The sequence below is a fragment of the Dipodomys merriami genome, unplaced genomic scaffold, assembly GCF_024711535.1.
Source record: "Dipodomys merriami isolate MVZ:Mamm:240054 unplaced genomic scaffold, mDipMer1.0.p SCAF_22, whole genome shotgun sequence".
Lineage (NCBI taxonomy): Eukaryota > Metazoa > Chordata > Mammalia > Rodentia > Heteromyidae > Dipodomys > Dipodomys merriami.
In genome coordinates this window covers 6,091,565-6,112,685 of record NW_027203604.1, presented here as the reverse complement: position 1 = coordinate 6,112,685, position 21,121 = coordinate 6,091,565, and the positions used below count along the sequence as shown (strand labels likewise).

Genomic DNA, 21,121 nt, shown 5'->3' with positions numbered 1-21,121 from the left:
GTTATCCTCAGGTCTCAGCCTTGTGAGTAGTTAGGATTACAGGTGCGAGCCATTAGCACCCAGTCCTATACTGCTTTGAAGTTGGGTCCTCATCATATTTATATCTTAACAAAAAAATTAGTGAGAGTTAAGCAATTTTTTTTCAATGAGTGAAGAATAATTTCCCTTCTATTTCTGAAAGTTCTAAAATTCTAAAATTCTTAATTTCTTTTTACTAGAATTGGGGTTTTTATCTCTGTTTGGTAGGCAGATTGACCCATGCCTTTAGCCCACCATTTTTTTTTCTGGTTCTAAAATAAAATGATTCTCAACCTTTCCATCATATATTTCCTGCTATCATCTTACCCCTCACTTTAATTGACTAATATCAATTCTCCATGTTTAATAACAATGTATAGGGAATAAAGAATGTAAAAAAAGTTTGAAGTATAAAGTGAAACATTTTAAATAACTAATCCAGAACAACACAATCACAAAACAAAACCCTGAACAATTGCTTACCCCAACCAAATAAATAAAATCATATATTTAGGAGTTGTGTTTGTCTTCCCACAGTATAAACAAGTTTTCTAAAAGGAAGCTGGCTAAGAATGCAAATTCCTAGCCCAGCGCTGTTGCCTCATGCTGTTAATCCTAGCTACCCTGGAGGCTGAGATCTGTGGATCATAGTTTGAAGCCAGCCAGGACAGGCAAGTCTGTGAGACTCTTATTTCCACTAAACTCAGAAATAGTCAGAAGTGATGCTGTGGCTCAAATAATAGAGTACTAACCTTGAGAAAATGAATCTCAGAGACAGCATCTAGGCCTTGACTTCAAGCCCCAGGACCAGCAAAATTCCTATTCCTTATTATTCCATTGGATATCAGTACCTATATTGGGAAATACTAAGTGCTTAGTCAACAGGTATTTTATTCTGAGTAGGTCAAAATTTTAAACAAATTATATACTTTCAAAAGAAAGGAAAACCCATGGTAAGAATTTTATCAGTTGCTGTAGACAATATCAAGTAGTACCTCGATTAGAAGTTTAGGTAAGAAGTTATAGTTGAGGGAGATAATTGTGATAATGAAGAAACAGGAAAGGCATTGATAACTTGACAGCCAAGAAAGAGAAGAATTAACGACAACTCCAAATTCTTGCCTTGGGTGAATGATTTTTAAAAGGTGGTATCAACGGCAAATGTTTGAAAAGTCAAAAGAGTTAGCAGAGCTATGTGTCTGACCTAGAGCCTTTGAATCAGAACCTAGGAAAGGGGCATATGGAAACAATGTCTCATAGAACAAAAGATGATAATTCATGGCAGACATGATATAGAAAAGGCAACAGAAAGTGAGAGCTAAAGGCAACCTAGAGATTTCACGGCAACGTGACAAGGAAGTGCATTTGATTTGAAAAAAAAAATTATGAAGACCCTGGCTGAACCTTAATTTTCTAGCACTGAAAAAGATTGCTTCAAATTCCAGTATCTACTGCTTATTCTGTCTTAAATTTCTACTCTTGCTTATTATTCAAAGCCAGAGGCTTAATAGTGCACATAGTTGATTATTTGAGCTAGCTCAATGAGCTTCTACATGTTCCCTGACACTGCCCTTTCATCCTCCTCTGCCTCTTTGACTTAATATCCACCTCCACTCCATGATTCACTTGGATTTTGTAACAAATCCCTCCTGAGAAGCCCACAAATCCTTCCAGACTTAGTACAAAGTCACAGAGCTGAATTGACCTTCCCTATTCTTCTTTTGACTTTTGGCTTGTTCTTTCAGGTGTGCAGAAAGACGGCATCCTGAGCAACAGGATTAAAACCAGAAAGGAAGACACCTGGAAAGGTAGCCAATACTGGCAAGGGTTTTAGAGAGCTGTTCAAACTCATACCAATGACTACTGCAGGTCTCTGAGAATTCCTGGGGGGGGTGACACACAGCAGAAAGCTCACAGCTTGATGTACCGTTGCCAATTTGAGCTTGCAGCCTGGTATGTGCTTTGATTTGAGGAGTTGGCAAGTCGGATCAGAAGTCACAAATGAGAGGATGAATATGGAGCACAAAACATCCAGTTCGTCCTAAACAATGACCTAGCTTTTAGAAAGCATATTTTTAAGTGGTAGAACAGAACTTAAGTTGAAATGTGCACGTTTGCTTCTGATGCTATTCATACATTTCTCTTTGGAGAAAATTGTCCTTAGAATGGATGGATCTCCATCTATTTAATTCTGACTTTGTTTTCTTGAGGAAACAGTATGGAAATAGAAACTTAACCTCTAGACAGGATTTGGGGTCATGTCAAACAGCCAGATGTATCCTCAAGGAAAAGAAGGATGTGACAGCTGGAGCACTCTGCCTCTGAGATTCCCACCAGCAGAAATGAAGAGGTCAGTCTCACACCTGCTGCAAGAAGGCCACTTCCTCCCATCAGGTGCATTGTCCTCAAGGGCTAGAGAAATGTCTTTGATACAACTCAAAGAGCCTTAAGAATTATAATTTTAAAAAGAGTAACAGCTCAAAAGTTATTTGTGTGCTCACTTCGGCAACACATATACTAAAATTGGAAAGACCTGGAAAAAAATTATAATAAGTAAAGTAAACCAAGCCCAAAGAAACATAGGTCCCAAGGTTCCCCTTATTTGCAAACTAGTACATGAGTAGGACAAGTAGATAAAGTTAAAAGCTATGTACATATGACCAGATAAGATGATGTTAAGCAAAATGAACCCCAAGGTAGGGACACACAATTCTTTTTTCTGTCTTGCTATTGTTTCTAACATATTTATATGTGATTTTTTTTGTTTCTTTGTATGTTCCTCCCCCATGGTATAACCCTTGTTTTCACTGTATTTGATGTTGGTGGGTGTCCTGCATCTTGTATATACACTTCTCTAACTCAGGGAGGGGAAGTGAAAAAATAAAATGCTTAAATGAGGATACAGGCTGATCCATGGTAACAATGAGATGTACAAAACACTATGTTGAAAATGAACTTTACAACTTCAGCAGAAGGGGCGGGGTAAGAGGAGGGGGAAAGGGTAGTTGTTGAAGTGGGAGGGAAGGGATGGTAGAGGAAAAACAAAGGAAGAGGCAACAATGCTCAATGGGAAATGTACTCATTACCTTGTTCATGTAACTGTAACTCCTCTGTACAGTATTCTTACAATAATATAGTATTCTTATTTTTGCAATAAAAAACTTTATTGTTACATGCAACTATTCCGTGTACAGACATGCAAATGGGGATATAATGGTAATTAATATTATGGTAGAGATCATGGTAGTGGGGTCTAAATTTTTTTTCATTGTGAAAATACCGTACAGAGGGGTTACAATTACATGGGCAAGGTAATCAGTACATTTCTGATCAAGCATTGTTGCCTTCTCCTTTGTTTCCCCTTCCCATCCCTTCCCATTTCCAACCCCTTCTTCTCCGTTACCCCCCCCCCCAGCCAAAGTTGTATACTTCGTTTTTTAACATAATTAGTTGTATACTATGTTTTTCAATATAACGACTTATATATCTCACTATTGCAATGCATCCACCTGTATCCATATTTAAATGATTTGTTTTTTCCCTTCCCCTCCACAAATTATACCAACATAAAATACCATGAAAGCAGGAGTTATATCTTGGGGGAGGGACATATAAGGCAATAAAGAAATCATCTTATAAATGTTAGAAAAAATCACAAGAAAGAAAAAACATTTGTTCTAGTAATAGAAGGCCTAGCTACAAATATAAGATAAGATGCAAACATAAAAGGGATACAAATAGGGAAAGATGAATTAAAACTCTCCCTCTTTGCAGATGACATGGTTTTGTATTTAAACAATCACACAGAGTCCACTCCAAAATTACGCAAAACTGAGGAAAACTGATTCAAAACTTTGGCAAAGTAGCAGGGTATAAAATTAACCCTCAAAACTCAATGGCTTTTCTGTATGTCAACAATGAGAAAAGCGTGGCTGGAATCAGGAAAGCAACTCCATTTGTAATAGCCCCACAAAAAAATAAAATACCTAGGAATTAACTTAACCAAAGAAATGAAGGACCTCTGTGATGAAAACTTTAAAAACCTGAAAAAGGAAGTCAAAACAGAACTTAGAAAGTGGCAAAACCTCCCATGCTCCTGGATTGGAAGGATCAACATCATGAAAATGGCAATACTTCCCAAGGCTATCTAAAAATTCAATGTGATACCTATCAATATTCCAACCTCATTATTCAAGGAAATAGAAGAGACAATCTAAAAATTCATATGACCCCAAAATTCATAAGACCCCAAATAGCAAAAACAACCCTTCACAGAAAGAACAGTGCTGGAGGAATATCAATACCAAATTTCAAAGTCTACTACAAAGCCATAGTAAGTAATCAAAACAGCTTGGTAATGGCACAAGAACAGACCTCAGGACCAATGGAATAGAATTGAAAACCCAGAAATGAACTACAGACCTATAGCCATCTAATCTTCGATAAGGGAACTAAAAAAATAGAATGGAAGAAAGACAGCCCCTTCATTAAATGGTGCTGATAAAATTGGTTAACTATTTTTAGAAAACTAAAGCTAGATCCTTATATATCACCCTGCACCAGAATCAATTCCAAATGGATCAAAGACCTCAGAGTCAAAGCAGACACTCTGAAAACATTACAGGATGGAATAGGAGAAACCCTAGGTCTCCTTGGCACAAGCTGAAATTTTCTTAATAGAGACCCAGAAACACAACAAATCAAAGAAAGGTTGGACAAATGGGATTGCACGATATTGCAGAGCTTCTGCATGGAAAAGGACATAGCTAGCAAGATCAATAGAAAGCCCACGGATTGGGAGAAGATCTTCACTAGCCCTACAACAGACAAGGGTCTCATATCTAAAATATACCTGGAAATTAAAAAATTAAATCCCCCAACAACAAATCCTCAAAGAAACAACTGCCCAATAAATAAGTGGGCTAAAGACTTAAAGAGAAACTTCTCTGAAGAGGAAAGAAGGATAGCCAATAGACACATGAAGAAATGCTCAACCTCCCTAGCCATAAAAGAAACTCAAATCAAAACAACTTTGAGATACTACTTCATTCCAGTTAGAATGGCTATAATCAAGAACTCTAATAACAACAGATACTGGAGAGGATGTGGCCAGAAGGGAAACCCTACTGTATTGTTGGTGGGAGTGTAAACTTGTTCAACCACTTTGGAAAGTAGAATGGAGGTTCCTCAAAAGACTCCACATAGAGCTCCCCTATGACTCAGCAATTCCACTTTTGGGCATTTACCCAAATGATCACAAACAAGACCATACTAAAGCTACCAGCACAACTATGTTTATTGCAGCATTATTTACCATAGCTAAGATCTGGAACCAACCCAGATGCTTATCAGTAGATGAATGGATTAAGAAAATATGGTATATATACACAAGGGAATTCTATGCCTCCATCAGAATGAATGGCATTGCTCCATTTGTTAGGAAATGGAAAGACTTTGAAAAAATTATATTAAGTGAATTAAGCCAGGCCCAAAGAAACATAGGTCCCATGGTTTCCCTTATTTGCAGTAACTAGTCTATGTCTGAGACAAGCAGAAAAGTTCCGATAAGTTGATGTTAGGTGAAATCAACCCCAAGATAAATGTATCCCTATTTAAATGATTTATTTTTTCCCTTCCCCTCCATAAATTATACCAATATCAAATACAATGAAAGCAGGGGTTATACCGTGAAGGAGGGACATACAAAGCAACAAAGAAATCATCTTATAAATATGTTAGAAACAATCACATGCAAGAAAAAAAAATTTGAATACTTATCTTAGGGTCTATTTCACCTAACATCAACTTATCTGACCTTTTTTCATACATAGACTAGTCCATTTTTATGAAGTTCTCAAACTTATTAGCATAAAGGTTTGAGAAGTATTCCCTTATAATGTTCTGAATCTTGGTTGTTTCTGTGGTGATGTTTACATTCTCATCTCTGAATTTATTTATTTGGGTGTGTTCTCTTCTTTTTCTGATAAGATTTGCTAAAGGTCTGTCAATCTTGTTAATTTTTTCAAAGAACCAACTCTTTGTTTTGTTGATTCTATTTTTTTGTACTCTAATTTGTTTAATTCTGATTTCATTTTAATGATTTCTTTCCATCTACTTGATTGGGGGTTTATCTTGCTGGTCTTTTTCAAGAAGGCTCAGATGTTTCATTAATGTTTTGGTTTTAGATCTCTCCAATTTGTTGATGTAGGAACTCAGAGCTATAAACTTGCCTCTGAGTACTGCCTTTGCTGTTTCCCAGAGGAGCTGGTAATTTATGTGTTCATTTTTGTTGAATATCATGAACATTTGAATTTCCTTTCTAATCTCTTCCATGACCCACTGGTGATTCAACAGTGTGTTGTTCAGCCTCCATGTGTTACAGGACTTTCTTTGGTGGCTTTTGATGTTGAGTTCTAATTTTATTCCCTTGTGGTCTGAGAGAATGCAAGATATAACTTCAACGTTTCTGAGTTTGGACAAGTTTGATTTGTGACCTAAAATGTGGTCTATTTTGGAAAATGTTCCATGTGCTGCTGAGAAAAACGTGTATTCTGATGCTGCTGGGTGAAATATTTGGTAGATGTCTGTTAAATCTAGTTGATCTATGCAGTTGTTTAGATCTGTGGTTTTTCTGTTGCATTTGTGCAGAGTTGATCTATCTAGTGGGGATAGTGGTGTGTTAACATCCTCAACAATTAATGTCTTTGGATCTATGTGAGATTTGAGGGAAAATAGTGTTTCTTGGATAAATTTGGGTGCTCTGTTGTCTGGTGAATAGAGATTTATAATTGTAATATCCTCCTGAAGGAGAGATCCCTTAATTACTATGTAGCAATTTTCTTTATCTCTTCTCACTAATTTTAATTTGAAATCTATTTTATCTGATATTAGGATTGCAATTCCTGCCTCTTTATAGAGGCCATTTGCTTGGTAGATTTTGTTCCAGCCTTTCACTTTCAAAATGTGTTTGTTTTATGGGCAAGGTGTGACTCCTGAAGTAGCAGATAGAAGATCTTGCTTTTTAATCCAACTAGACAGTCAATGTCACTTAATTGGAGAGTTAAGTCCGTTAAGAGTTAGGACTGAGAAGTATTTGGGAGTTCCTGCCATTTTATCCACCTTCTTGGGGGCTGAGGCAACTTAATACAGTATTCTTACCCGCATGTAATCCCTGAGGTTTTTTTAATTTTTATTTTTAACTTAGCTGCTTTGGGATGATCTTGAGAATCTGGCCATTATATCATTCTGAGAAAGCAAGTTTTGAAAATTATATTTCATAGAAACAGTGAATTAGGACCCCCTTCTTTCCTCTCTCAGATACCTGCTAACCATTATTGCAATGTGTACTGTTTAGATAGTACAGTACATTCACTTCTTATAGCTTCCTAGGAAATTAAAACAAGTAGTTGCTTAAAATAAAAGAAGCATAGTATTTCACAGCTCAAAGAACCAGAAGGCCAAAATCCAAGCATCTGTTCAGTCAGTTCTTTCTGGAAGTTTTGAGGCAACAACGTTTTCTACCTCCTGAGATTCTGGTGGTTGCTTAGGCATCCTTGGTGTTCACTGGCTTGTTGATCCATCCCTTCAGTCTCTGCATCTCTGTGTATGCTCTTTATCTCTGTGTAGTTCTACTCCTTAAAAAACACACTCTCATTAGATGTAGGATCCATGTTTGTCTGATATGATCTCATCTCAATCTTTGAGTGTATCTGTGAAAACTCTCTTTCCAAATAAGGTCACAGTAAAGTTGCTGATAGAAAATGGAATTTTGAGGGAGGATACTATTTAATATACAATACTTTAAAAAAGTACTAGCAACTACCATTGTAGAACTTATACTACAGCTGGTCAGATAGACATTAATCAAGTAATTGCACAAAAAATATGAATGCTCAATTGTGAAAGTGCTATAGAGCAGACATGCTTGCTGTGAGAACAGCCACTATAATCCATCAATCAAGGGCCATTTGTTTCTCATTTCTAGCTATTTTTCTAAATATTATTTTACTTAGGATGATACATATAAGAAGTATGGGCATTATCTTCTGCCTTCAGGACTGACGATTTATTTTCATTAGAAGAAAAACACATTTTAATTGTGTAGAAAAATAATAATGTATACTATCCAACAAAACATCAAAGTGTATGGCAATATAAGTGCAATTAAGCATTCCAAGAATGACCATGCACTTAAAGATGGATGCATAGTTTTTATTTGGGGAGAAGAGAGAAGATTCTGGCAGAGGTAAGTATTTTACTTTCTCCCTGATGTAATTCACCACAAGTCTGATTTTTCAGGAGTCACTGAAACAGAAAAAATTCTGAAGGTCACACACAGATACTATAGCATTCATGCTAACATGCTGGTGGTGACTTATACTGAGAACAAGTTCATATATCCTTTACATATATATAGCTGTTTTCCTGGTAATAGTCTAAGCCAGTCAGTTATGGAGCTGATATATTTAAATTAGTTCAATAATAGTTAACTTTAGACTGGGGGGTAAGATTAAAATAATGAGTTATACTTAATAATAAATGCTTGCTGAATTACTTAAGTGAAATAAGTCATTACAGACAAAACTTTTCTCTTAACAGTAAAAGTAAGAAAATAGGAGCTGACTTTGGAGAATAAGAAAAAAAAAACCCTACTTCCAATATTTACATCTTTTAAATAAATAATTTAGATGCCATATATCTATATTTACTTGTTTAAATCCACCTATTTATTGAGCACTTAATGTCCAAAAACTTTGCTAAAGCTTTACACTGATTATCCTATAAGTATCAATGAAAAGTTATTATTATCCACATTTTACAGAGAGAGCATCCTGAAATTTCATCGGAAAAAAAATTTTAGACCTCCAAATCTATACTAAGACCACTAGGTTTCTCTGGGAAGAGTAGTAACTTTCAATGTGTATCATGGTGGTAACTGTGTCCAATGTTGGCTTAGTAGTTAACCTCAAAGTTATCTAATAAACCTGTTTACTATTTCAATTCCAATGTTCTTAAAGCCTTAGTTTCCCTTCCTTCCTTCCTTCCTTCCTTCCTTCCTTCCTTCCTTCCTTCCTTCCTTCCTTCCTTCCTTCCTTCCTTCCTTCCTTCATCCCTTCTTTCCTTCTTTCCTTCCAATTATGCAGATTCCTTTTATGCTTTTTAACTATGATTTCTGGTATATTTTCTTTTCTTTTTAGGTGTGTTTTCTGGAACTTTCAAATATATATTTGCCTGATTTAGAAGACTCTCTCAGGCATGTTTGTCAGTCTTGGCTCAGTCTTCTGACTTTCAAATGGGGATTTGTAATCCCCAGGGCCCCAGAAGCCTCAGTGATGAATAGTGGAGTTCTCAATGCAGAGCACTGGGACTCTGTAAGACATTGTTTCTTAAGGAGATTTAGGGGCACAAGAGCAGACCACATATGTGGAGAGCACTAAATAACCAGACAGCAACAAAAGCCCCATTTGGATCCTTGTTTTAGAAATCACAGTCTTGGTTACTCAAGAATCGCTTTTCAGTGAACCAGACTGACCACCATTTATGCCTGAATATCCCACAGTAAGTCTGCCTATTAAGCCTTTTTACACAAAATTCTGCCTCTGAAACTAAACTGGCAATCTCTTTCCTGGGCAGTTTCATGTGGTCTCTTATTGTTATTCTAATGTATACTCTGTTAATACTGAAGGGACTTTACAGAATGTTAAGGTGTGTGGGAGCTACATTCTATATACCAATTAATAACATTTTCTGGAGTGGGGACATCATCAATCTGTTTGGCAACTAAGCAATGTTAAGCCCATCATGGACTAAAGAAAGACAAATAGTGGGAGGCAAACTTTTGAAGAGAAAAGAAATGCAGCATTTGAGCAAAAGTTGTTACTAATCATGGAAGAAAGTCAACTCTTCTTCAACAAAATTATGTGGTTATCAGGTTTCCATAAGTATCCAATTAGAAAAGATAGCAACCAAATGATCAAAATCTGTTTTGTCTCAGCAATAGAAATATCTTTGCAAAGAGAATGACCCAGGGCCATTTTCTGCAACTCCACCCCCCCCCCCCACTCTTATTTTCTTACTACACATTTAAAAGCACCTACCTTCTCATTAAATATTTGGGGCATGAATATTTTAGATAGGAAATTTCTTTTTAGTTTTAGCTTCAAAACTAAGTGTTTATTGGTCACTCATTTACTAATGACTAATATTGTTTAGAAATCATTGGGATACTAAAAAATTGTTTTTAATCTTAACCAAACATAATAATGAGGGAAGTTGTCTTCTAGACAAGTAAATCTACAAATTTTGATCTCTTAGTTTTCTTCTGCATTTTGAATCAACTGTGTTTCAATGTAATCATTGTCATGAGACCTTGAGAAGGATCAAGGCACAAGCACTCTGTCACTTAATACACTAGATTGGAATAGCCCTGGATGGGTGCCCTCATATTTCTTAGCTTGATAGCCCATTGTTTTTCTACTAAATTGTTAGCTTCTTGTTAATGTTTTCCAAGCAACCTTCATTTTGGTATTTGACCATTCACTAAAGTTCCTACACAAAGAAAATATTCTAAGCAACCAAACCTAGTATCCTATATAATGGATATGCATTTATTTAAATAATTACTACCAGCAGCATTCATTAAATAATAGTTGTGTGTCAGGCACAACTATGAACTTCATACAAATATACTATAAACAGTACTTCTTTCAGTTTATTTTTCTATCTCCATATAAAGTATGAAAGCAATTGATAAAAGGGAGAGGAGAAGTCAGGAGGAAAAAGATCAGAGAAATGAAAAAAAAAGGAGATGGTAGAGTATAATTGTTCAGCTGTGTGTTTCTGGAGAGCTACTCCAGGGTTCCACTCTCTAATCCTTCAGTATTTAATTACTGCACAAACATTGGCAATATATTCAACATCTCCAAAGTTTTGCCTCATTATTCACAAATAGAATTAAAATGGGATCTATTACAGACAATTTTCATGTAAATATAAAGATCCAACATACTAAACACAGATCTTGACAAATAATGAACACTCAATAAATATTAAATATTCTAATGAAATATTCTTGAAAAATTAATCTGAATTTGGATCTTCCTTCAGTGCTAGCACTGAACAGATAGATATCCTATGGCCAGTAGAGGTTCAGAATAATTCAAAAACTTTGTCTAGGATGTTTCAAAACAATGTAATACATGCAGAGGATGTATTTGATAAATTTAGGACTTGGACAGTCTTTGAATTTTCCATTATTCCAATGTTTCATTTTGTTTGTTGCTTTGAAGTTAAAATATGCTAAGGTATTTTTTCCTTTTTCTTTGAAAAACAAAACATTATATAAGGTAGGAAAATACCCTCTGTGGCTTAGACATTTTGGAGGTCACAGAATCTTCAAGGTTTCTAAATTGTGAGCCAGCTGCTCTTCTTTCTCCCAAACAGATTTTTAGCCCAGAATTACAACATTCCTTTCATGTCCTTCATTAAAGGATCTTTTGCATGATAGCAACTCCAGTTTCATTTCTCTTCTTACTTTTTTGGCTGATATCTTATCTGGCAGCTTTATCAGTTAAATATTCATTGGTCAAATTAGAATTCAGCCAAATGCCTTCCTATTTAAAATGGCTGGGTGAATATAGTGATCATTTGTCAATGTCCTCTTCTGAATTGTTAGTGAAATAGACCTGCACACATTATTTGAGACAAAAAAATGAATAGTTTCAGTTGCTATGGCTACTGCTAAGGTATGGGGTAGCTGTTTACAAGTTATCTGTTTTTAAACCATGCAAGTATACATGCTATATATCTGAGTATGTGTATGCACACATGCTTGCATAATGAAGTCTTATTTTTTTATGAAACTATCCATTTCAAATACTCTTTCCTGAAGTAATCACCCTGTCATTGCTAATTTACTCATTATGATTTTTTTCTTCAGTAGTTATGACTTCATATTAAGATTTTGTTTCAGAATTCCCAGATTTTGGCCTGTCTTGAAAATCTGACTCTTAAAATTGTTTATTTTCTTATTCTTTCTTAAACATCTGTTTAAACAATGAAAGAGTCCCACAACAAAAAGTAAACTTAGGGAGCAAGTTTAGTTAGGTCATTATTTTGCTTTATCACCACCAATAATATACTAAACAGTGTTTATAATTTTTTATTCTTATTTTTTCAATCATTTTTTATTGTAAAATTACTGTACAGAGGGGTTACAGTTACATGAGTAAGGTAATGAGTATATTTTCTATTGAGCATTGTTGCCTCCTCCTTTTAAACAGTGTTTATAATTATAAGCAACAGAAAAAGAACCTGGCAGACGAAGGAGAAAAAGCTCATACTAAAAAGCTTTTCCATGCAAAGATGTGGAAAATAAGGAAAAGTATCTTCTAGACTCCTTACATTAAAATTCTGGTTCTATTATTTGTTAAGATATATGTTATAACATGTATGTTATAGTTATGTAGATTTATTTGTTACTAGCATAGGAAACTATCACATATCAGATGAGAAACACCCTTTTCCATTGTGTTTACAATGAAGAACTGTGTGGCTGCACTCTTTGTCTCCAATGGACATATACCTCTTGATTAATCAGTATCATATCTTTTCCTTCCCAGAGAGAAGCAGACATTGTACTGGCCACTATGATCATTAATGTTTAACCAGACTTCCTCTTCCTTCATCAACACACCCCTGGGGACCATTCACAAGACTTTGTAATGGAGAATGAACTTAACCTTTTGTAAAGAAGCTCTGTGGTTGGTTAGAGAATTCATTACTCAAGGACTTGTTAGAGATGGGGACCCTATAATCCCTTTGACAAATGAAATGTCTTAATTCAATATTTGGATTTTTTTCACAGTTGTAGTTTTAATTGAACCATCCTCTGTCTGAAATAACACCTGAACAGGAATACTAGAGTGCTTACAAAGTGGTTGGTATTGAAGAATCTCAATATACAAGCCAAATTCAGAGATATGCCTAGATGAGCAATACCTGGCAGGAATGCTCTTGATCTCCCATGGCAACCTTAATGAGAAATATAAAGAATATGCTGCCCCTTATAAGATACTGAAGTACATAGAATGTGCATACTCACAGAAACATCTAATATTTTAGGAGGAAGTAGAAAATTGGAAGCATTGAGTCATCTACACAGTCCTGATTTTCCATTGTCTTCAACTTGATAGTCAAAAAATCTAAATATGGAGATGAAAATGTAAAATAGGCAGTGGAAATGGGTACTCCTATTTCTTTAGAAAGATTAGCTGGACACTGGTGGCTCATGTCTGTAATCCTACCTACCCAGAAGACTGAGGTCTGAGGATCATGATTTGAAGTCAGAGTAGACAGGGAAGTTCATGAAACTCTTATCTCCAATTAGCTACCAAAAAGCACAAAAAGGAGCTGTGGCTCAAGTGAGTGGAGCTGTGGCTCCTGAGCCTCAGTGAGCAGTAGACTTGAGCAAAACAGCTGAGGGACAGCATTCAGGCACTGAGTTCAAGGCCCAGGACACACACAGGAGACAGAGAGACAGATAGAGACAGAGACTGAGACACACACAGGAGACAGAGAGAGAGAGGAAAAAATTGACAAAAAGTCGTTGTTCTCAGTTGTAGTGGGAATTTAGTTCTCATAGCAATGAATTCTACTTTGCAAACAAACAAAAATGTCTTAATAGGATGTCCACTTTGAAAAGAAATATAAAGTACTAAAAACTGACATTTAAATCTTATGTCACTTCCTTGTGTCTTATTTCTCAATTAGTTTAGAGTCAGAAGAAGAAGATTTTTCATTGTAAATGAATAAGAAGAAAGACAATATATAAGGTGATAACATTTCAAGAAGCACCCATTAGGAGTAGTCTCACTTCCCACAAGACTGGGACTAAGCCCTGATTAAGTGGTATAACTATTCTGCTCTGCAACCTATTCAACGGATGATACTACCACTTTGTTTTGCCTTCTAGCTTCCCATGGACATGGCGTTTAAGTGGGGGGGTAGAGCAAGAGACTATTAACAATATGAGCTCCCCCTATCCTTAGGAAAAAAATCTATTTTACAACAAAGGAAGGATTTGGAGATGACTTGGGCAACTCTCTTTGATCACTAGGCACAGAGTTATATGCATTTATCATTTTTAAAGGCCTTTTGCTAATGCTAGGCATTTCCATTGGCTCTTATGACTGGGTTTTGGAGGATTGGAATAAGAAAAATCTACTTCTTCATTCTTCAGCAATCAGTTTAGCACTAGGAATATCAGAGCAAAAGAAACTTATTGTTGCTGTTGTTGTTTTTAAGTAATTTAGTACTTAAGATATAAACAAAAGCAGTACCATCTTTTTTGGCTAAAGTGGGAACTAAGAGCTATTCAAATTTGATTAATAATCTCTTTGGCTCGTAGTAATGTCCTGTATAGAATGACAAGATTAATAAAGTAGATGATGACAACCTCCAGGTTAAGGATCCACATTTTATATTTCTCATTAAACAACTTACAAGTCATTGTTAGTGATATTATTATTTGTATTTCTTCTAATTCATCAGCATGTCAAAAATAAAGAGAAGCATCTTTTGGGTTTCAGACCATAACCTTCCAGATTTCCTCCTTTCAGTACTTCTACCACTCACGTGAAATTCAGGTAAGAAGCAAGCACAGATATGGTATGACCCTGGTGACATGGCAAGAATAGCTGGGAGGTGCTAGGAGTGTCCATCCTAGAGGACCAGCATTGGGAAGAAAAGTGCTGACTTGACAGTCATCATGAGGAAGAGTGATGGGGACAATGAACAGTATAAAATTAGCCCTCGAGATGAATTTGGGCGGGGGGGGGGGAGATAGGAGCTGCAAAAGAACAAAGAAAGTTGCAAGAGAACACTAAGTACAAGTGAAGATGTCTTGATAAGTGTGAGGAATGCTGACTGCCCTTATCAGTCCTCTGGCCTGTAAAACAAGAATTTTCAAAATAAATAGCATCTTCATCTTTCTTTTCCTGAAGACTTTAGTTTTGTTAAGCTGCCCATTGATCAGTTTCTCATGCATCACCTAAAAAAGAAATGTTGCTTATAGGTACAATACCTTAGATCACATAAACTCATATACTCACTTTTTATGTCATCTCTTCAACTAAATTATAATTTTTTAGCAATGAAAAAATGTATCTTGTTTGCTACATATTTCTAGCATGCAGCAGTGTCTATTTGACAGATGGTACACAGGCAACAATTAGTTGCATGTGAAAAATATCCATGCTTTGCAGTTTTATCCTTCCCACTTGCCCACCCAGAATTCAAAAATCGCATTACTCCAGCACCCCAGTTTCCTCTTTTATGGGAAGTGGAATGACCAGAATTTTTCTCACTTTTTTTTTTTTGTGTGTGTGTGTGTGGAGGACATCTAGTTAAATGGAATTAATTCAGTGCTATAGATCTTCTACCTTGGAAGGGCAACCTATTGTTAATTATATAATTAAAATTCCTATATAAATATACAAGTTTTAGCACTATGTGAGGTTATAGTAGTTAATGTTCTAAAAGAATATGAGTTTTTTAGTAGCTAAGAAAGATTGATTGATATGTAGGTAGATAGACACACATAGGTAGGTAGGTAGGTAGGTAAGGTAGGTAGGTAGGTAGGTAGATAGATAGATAGATAGATAGATAGATAGATAGATAGATAGATAGATAGATAGATAGATAGATAGATAGATAGTCAGTCTTCATTTCCAGAGATACTGAGATAATTGACTTGAGGAAAGGATACAATGTTCCTATTAGCTCCCCAGATTCTAATTATCAGCCATAGTTAGGATTCTCAGGACTCAGTAGAGATCAATCCTGGCTGAACATCTGGACCACTGGGCAACAGAGGAAGAGCAGCATGTCTCCAGTGAGTTTCATCAGCCCCTACCGAAGCACAACACATGTAAGCACAGCATGGCCCCAGTCAAGGCAAGGCGCTGACTCCTCTTAAGATTCAAAATCTGTAACATGATAACACATGCTGATCCAATTTCTCTAAAGCGTTGTCCCAGACTGGAAGGGTAGACATGGAGGCTGTTAATCAGTTGTGCAGCTAGAATCACCACATTAGTGTATCTGACTCCAAAAGCTGTGCTCAATCTTAGATAATTCACAGGAGAACCACATACAATTAAACCTAACAAATATCATCTAGGTCCTCGTTTAGTCAGAGCTTCTCCATCATTTACCAGAGTCACAACCCAGAGACTCAGGGTCAAGCCTGATCTCTGAGGAGAAGTCATCCACATCTCTGGGAACTTCATCCCAGGTCAGCTTCCCTGATTCCAGCATGGCCTGGGAGAGCTCATCTCATGGTTAAGCATATAAGTGTTGGGCTTAAAGGGACTGGGTGACCATTTGTTTTCTTAATGCTTAGCTATCAGCAACAGAGTTTATAGTTGTAGATGAATTTTTCCCCTTATTGCAAATGGCTTTGATTTAATAATAACATTTTCCAAGCCATTGGCCCATAATGAGGATTATTGCCTATGGGTATTTAATACAGAGAAAAAGAAATGGGCCCACTTCAGCATGCAAATGACTATCACAAACCTGCAGCCTGAGGGCTCAAGTGACAATTTTACTGCAGCAATATCTGGGTGAGTTGAAGCTATGGGTACTTAGTTTTGTTCTCTCATTGAGCCAAGGCTCAACCAATTCTCTAGTAAATTACTTTGCAGGAAACTACCTTCTTGTGTATGTATGTGCCAGTCCTGGAGCTTGAACTCATGGCTCAGGCACTGTCCCTGAGCTTTTTAGCTCAAAGCTAGCTCTCTATCACCGAGCTACAGCTTTACTTCTCGTTTTTTCTTTGTAGTTTATTGGAGACAAAAGTCACATTTTTTTTCCTGCTTGGACTGGCTTCTAACCATAATCCTCAGATCATAGTCTCCTGAACAACTCAGATTCCAGGTGTGAGCCACCAGCTGGAAACTCATTTCTAATAATTAGTATATGTTTAGGATAATCCTAGCAGAGGCTTACAATAGCTTAATAGTTACGTACATATGACCATATAAAATAATGCTAATCGAAATGAATTCCAGGATATGGGAACAAGAGGTTTTGTTGTTTTTGTTGTTGTTTTTAATATACTGTGTGAAGTTCTTTTATTTTTTCATTTTTTCCCTTTAGTTTATCCCTTGTTATTACTGTTTTTTATTTTGATGCCCTATGTCTTGTATATATGTTTATCTGATTTGGGGACAGGAAGGGGAACTAGAAAATAGTGAGACAAAGGATAAAGGGTGAACCAATGCAACAGTGATCCTCACAGGACACTATGTTGGAAAAGAACTTTACAACTTGGCACCGGGATGAGGGAATTGGAGGGAAGGGAGAAAAAAATGAGAGAAGGGGTAACAATGTTCAACAAAGAAATGTACTCACTGTCTTACTTATGTAACTGTAACCCCTCTGTACAACACCTTTAAAATAAAATTAAAATAAAATAAAGTATTACAATGTGCCCACCTCCCCCCAAAAGGCAAAGTGCACTTTAATCTTGTTGGGCAAAGCAATGATGCCCTTTGAAGGCAGGTGTAGAGGAAGCATTCTGGAGATGGAGAAAAGAAAATGGTAACAGCATGTGAGACAAGGGCACTTCTGATATGAGCATACTTAATCCTTATATAATCAACTTACACTTACTTCATGAGGAAAGTGATATTATCTGTTGTTATTATTTTGTGGTTAGTTGTGGAGCTTGAGCTCAAGACCTGGGTGCTGTTCCTGAGCTGTTGTGCCCAAGGCTAGTGCTCTACCACTTTGAGCCACAGTGCCACTTCCAATTTTCTGGTGGTGAAGTGGAGATAAGAATCTCATGGAGTTTGTTGCCTTGGCTGGTTTCAAACTGCTATCCTCAGATCTCAGCCTCCTGAGTATCTAGGATTACATGTACGAGGCACTAACACCTGGCAGTAATTTACATCTTTGAAAGGAGCTTTGCTCAGGGTACAAATAAAAAGCCGAACGTTAAGCCAAACGTGTCTGCCTAGCTTGGAAAACCTGGATCTTTCTCTGACATAGTATCCCCCGTGTGGTTTTTAGCTTCCCATTTATCCATGAGGCAACTCAGACACTATGCTGATGTTGTCTGCTGTTTTACATTAGTATCCCTCATGCACAATCTCTAAAGTTTACAAGGGCTGGGGCCAGCTCCTCAGCTGCTCCTTGAATAGAATGTCTAGCTACAAGTCAGTTTTTCCCTGACGAGAGTTTTCCAGAAGTTTCTGTCCCTGGAGAATCTGCATAGTTAGGTCTAAACTAATTCTGTGTGAGGAGGACCCTTGCCCCTAAAACAGGACAGAATAGCAAAGAGGAGCTTGGTATCTTGGAATTTCTGAGAGCTGCAAGCTGCTCCAACCTCAGTAGCTAGCCTTTCCCATGATGGGGTTGGTGCTACTGATAGAAGTTTGGACAGGGAATGAGGGAGAAGGGAATGAGGAATTGAAACCCTAAGGATTGGGGTAGCTTCTGGTTTCCCCATTCTATCACCAGTGCTGGGTCTCTGCTCCGGCCCCCACCCAGCATGCTTTCCCTTATTTGTCTGACCTTCTTAATACTTCCCTCTAGCAAGCAGTAGGCCAAGTACCTTACTTACCCAAGTCATCCAGTTCTATCTCATTCTCATAAGGTAGCACTTATTATCATTAAAAATCCTTCCCCTCCCACCCTAGTTTGTAGGTGAGGATGTGGTTACAGAGATGGTAAGGCACTTGGTCAGGACACACAGCTGGCCAGTGGCAGATCTGGACTCCTAAATAGGCTGCTTGAATCCCGAGCCAATCTCTCCTAAGCTCCTATTACTGTGGTTTGTGGTTCCTAGGTTTTCTGAGGCCATTGTACAATGTTTAACAGTGTTTTGGGTTCTCAATATTCCCTCTGTGTCTGCTCCAACTGCGGCCTATCTCTCTTCTCTGTCATCTTTACACACAGATCCTTTATCTTAGATTGCTTCTGTCACAGCATGTCAGCAGTCTATGGGGTTTCACCTATTTTCTTGTTCCTGAAATGATTTTGAAGTGATAGTGCAAATTTGAAAAGAGAAATTCAACAGACTATAAGTGTTGCATTTAAAAAAAAATAAAAGACATTTTCTGAGTTTGGTCACGAGTTATGGATGGTAGAGACTGTCATCTATAAACAATATGGTGGCACTTTAATTTTTCAGCGATTCCCCTGTGTGGAAGTTCAGCTCTGTGAGTTTGGGCGGCTGTTCTTTTATTCAGAGTGGTGAAAACGCTCTTCTAAGCACAGCATTTGGCAGTCTATCACCAATCACTTAATATTCTCTAGGGTCCTGTCTGATTTTGAGCCCTACCAGGAGTTCTGGTCCAGTGGTCTATGCTGGTCTGGACATTTTTTTTTGCCAAAATACTCAGAAATGTAAAGGGCCAGAGGCAAAAAGTTCAATGTGCTTTAGAAGTGCTTGAGATTCATAGCCTGGGAGCCAAGCAGGAGAAGGAAGGGTGGTGGTCAGAGAAGGTATCCATAACCAGGAGAAAAAGAAAGGAAAACACTAGGTATTAGACTAAAATGATACATAAAGAACACAAGCCAGGAGGTTCACACAAACTGCCCTGCTTGGAGCCCTATGTTTGTCTCTGTTAATTAAGGCATATGTGCATGTGCACACACAAATGTGCCAGTGTAGAGACAGGATGAACAACACTACCTTTCCTAAGACCAGCTTTAAAAAAGATAAGGCTGGGAAGGTGGCTCAGTGGTAGAGTGCTTGGCTTGCATGCATGAGGCCCTGGGTTCAATTCCTCAGCACCACATAAGCAAAAAGAAAAAAGCCAGAAGTGGCACTGTGGCTCAAGTGGTAGAGCGCTAGTCTTGAGCTGAATCGCTGAGGGAGAGCACCCAGGCCCAGAGTTCAGGCCCCACGACCGGACCCCCCCCCCCAAAAAAAAAGATAAGGACAAATTGTTTAGAACTATATAAGCACCTGGAGAAGGAACAGAGTTGCTGCTCAGGGAAGACCAGAAAAAGGTAAGGCTCTAGGTCAGATCTTCAGCATTCCTAAGCATTGAGGAGAATTGTAGTCAGTGCAACATACACAGAATCTTTTTCCTATCCACCGTGTCTAGGTTCAAATGGAGGCCTAACCAGCCCAATAGCTGCAAAGCCTGTCCTATGTAAGTTTAATGAGAACAGAGGGGACCCCTTTCACCTTGCAACATGGAGAATGATTGAATGCATGGCCCCCAACAGGCCTCAGTGTGTAAGTCTGGAAGGAAAAGAGGGCACAGGGCTTAGCAGCACAAACAACCAAAGTGATCACAGACTTGGCACAGGATTACTCAATTGCCCTAAGGCCAGAGAGGTCTGGAGAAATATGACATATACATTAAAATGGTACTCTTGATCTTCAAATCCTGTCTGAGATCTTACAATCCTCTCCTTATGAAACTCCCTTTTATCCAATTAACTTTTTTTTTATTCTGCTTCCATGATAGTTTTGTCTTCATGTTAACCTTTTTACATGTTTGTCATCTGGGGCCCATTCCTCATAGTTTCTAGATGACCCTGATTCAGCCTTCTAATGTCAAAATGACATAGTCCAAGGCCTTGGTGATGACATCTAGCATTTCCCAAAGACTAATGTTCCTGTGGCCTGTTGGAGATGAGCACTGACAACAACAACAACAACAATAATCAAAAGAGACTCCCTTCTCACCAAGACTGAATTGGACTAGTTGGTTCTTTTTGGTCTGAGCAAATGTCTTGTGTCACTAAAACATTAGCTCATAAATAGGTATATCTTGGTGTCAAGAGAATATCAAGTCAGAATAGGACATTTCTCACACTGAATTGTCAGCCTGGGCTAGGGGATTTTGTTTCAAAAATTGAGACACAGGTTTATCTCACCTACATGAGAAGCAGAGTAAATTAAAAAAAAATAGTATGTCAGTAATTAGTAAATCCAGGAGCAGCAATTGATGAGTGCTTCTCAGCAAAAGGCCCACTGTTGATTTGGTATGGAAGAGATGGTTCTGGGGAGTGATATCCACTGTCTGAGACATAGACCTGTATTTAAGAGAAATATTGTGATATAATCCAAATGCTTAAT

At 37.4% G+C, this 21,121-nt stretch overlaps 1 long non-coding RNA gene across 1 annotated transcript in view; it reads left to right on the top strand.

The window, feature by feature from the left end:
* The window catches only part of LOC138834572 (uncharacterized), an 82,647-nt gene extending 68,944 nt beyond the window's left edge, over positions 1 to 13,703 (top strand). Inside the window, exons 2-3 of the long non-coding RNA XR_011374203.1 lie at positions 1,764 to 1,826; positions 12,639 to 13,703. This is a non-coding gene — a long non-coding RNA (uncharacterized lncRNA). The remainder of the gene's footprint in view (positions 1 to 1,763; positions 1,827 to 12,638) is intronic.
* Positions 13,704 to 21,121: the final 7,418 nt, after the last annotated feature.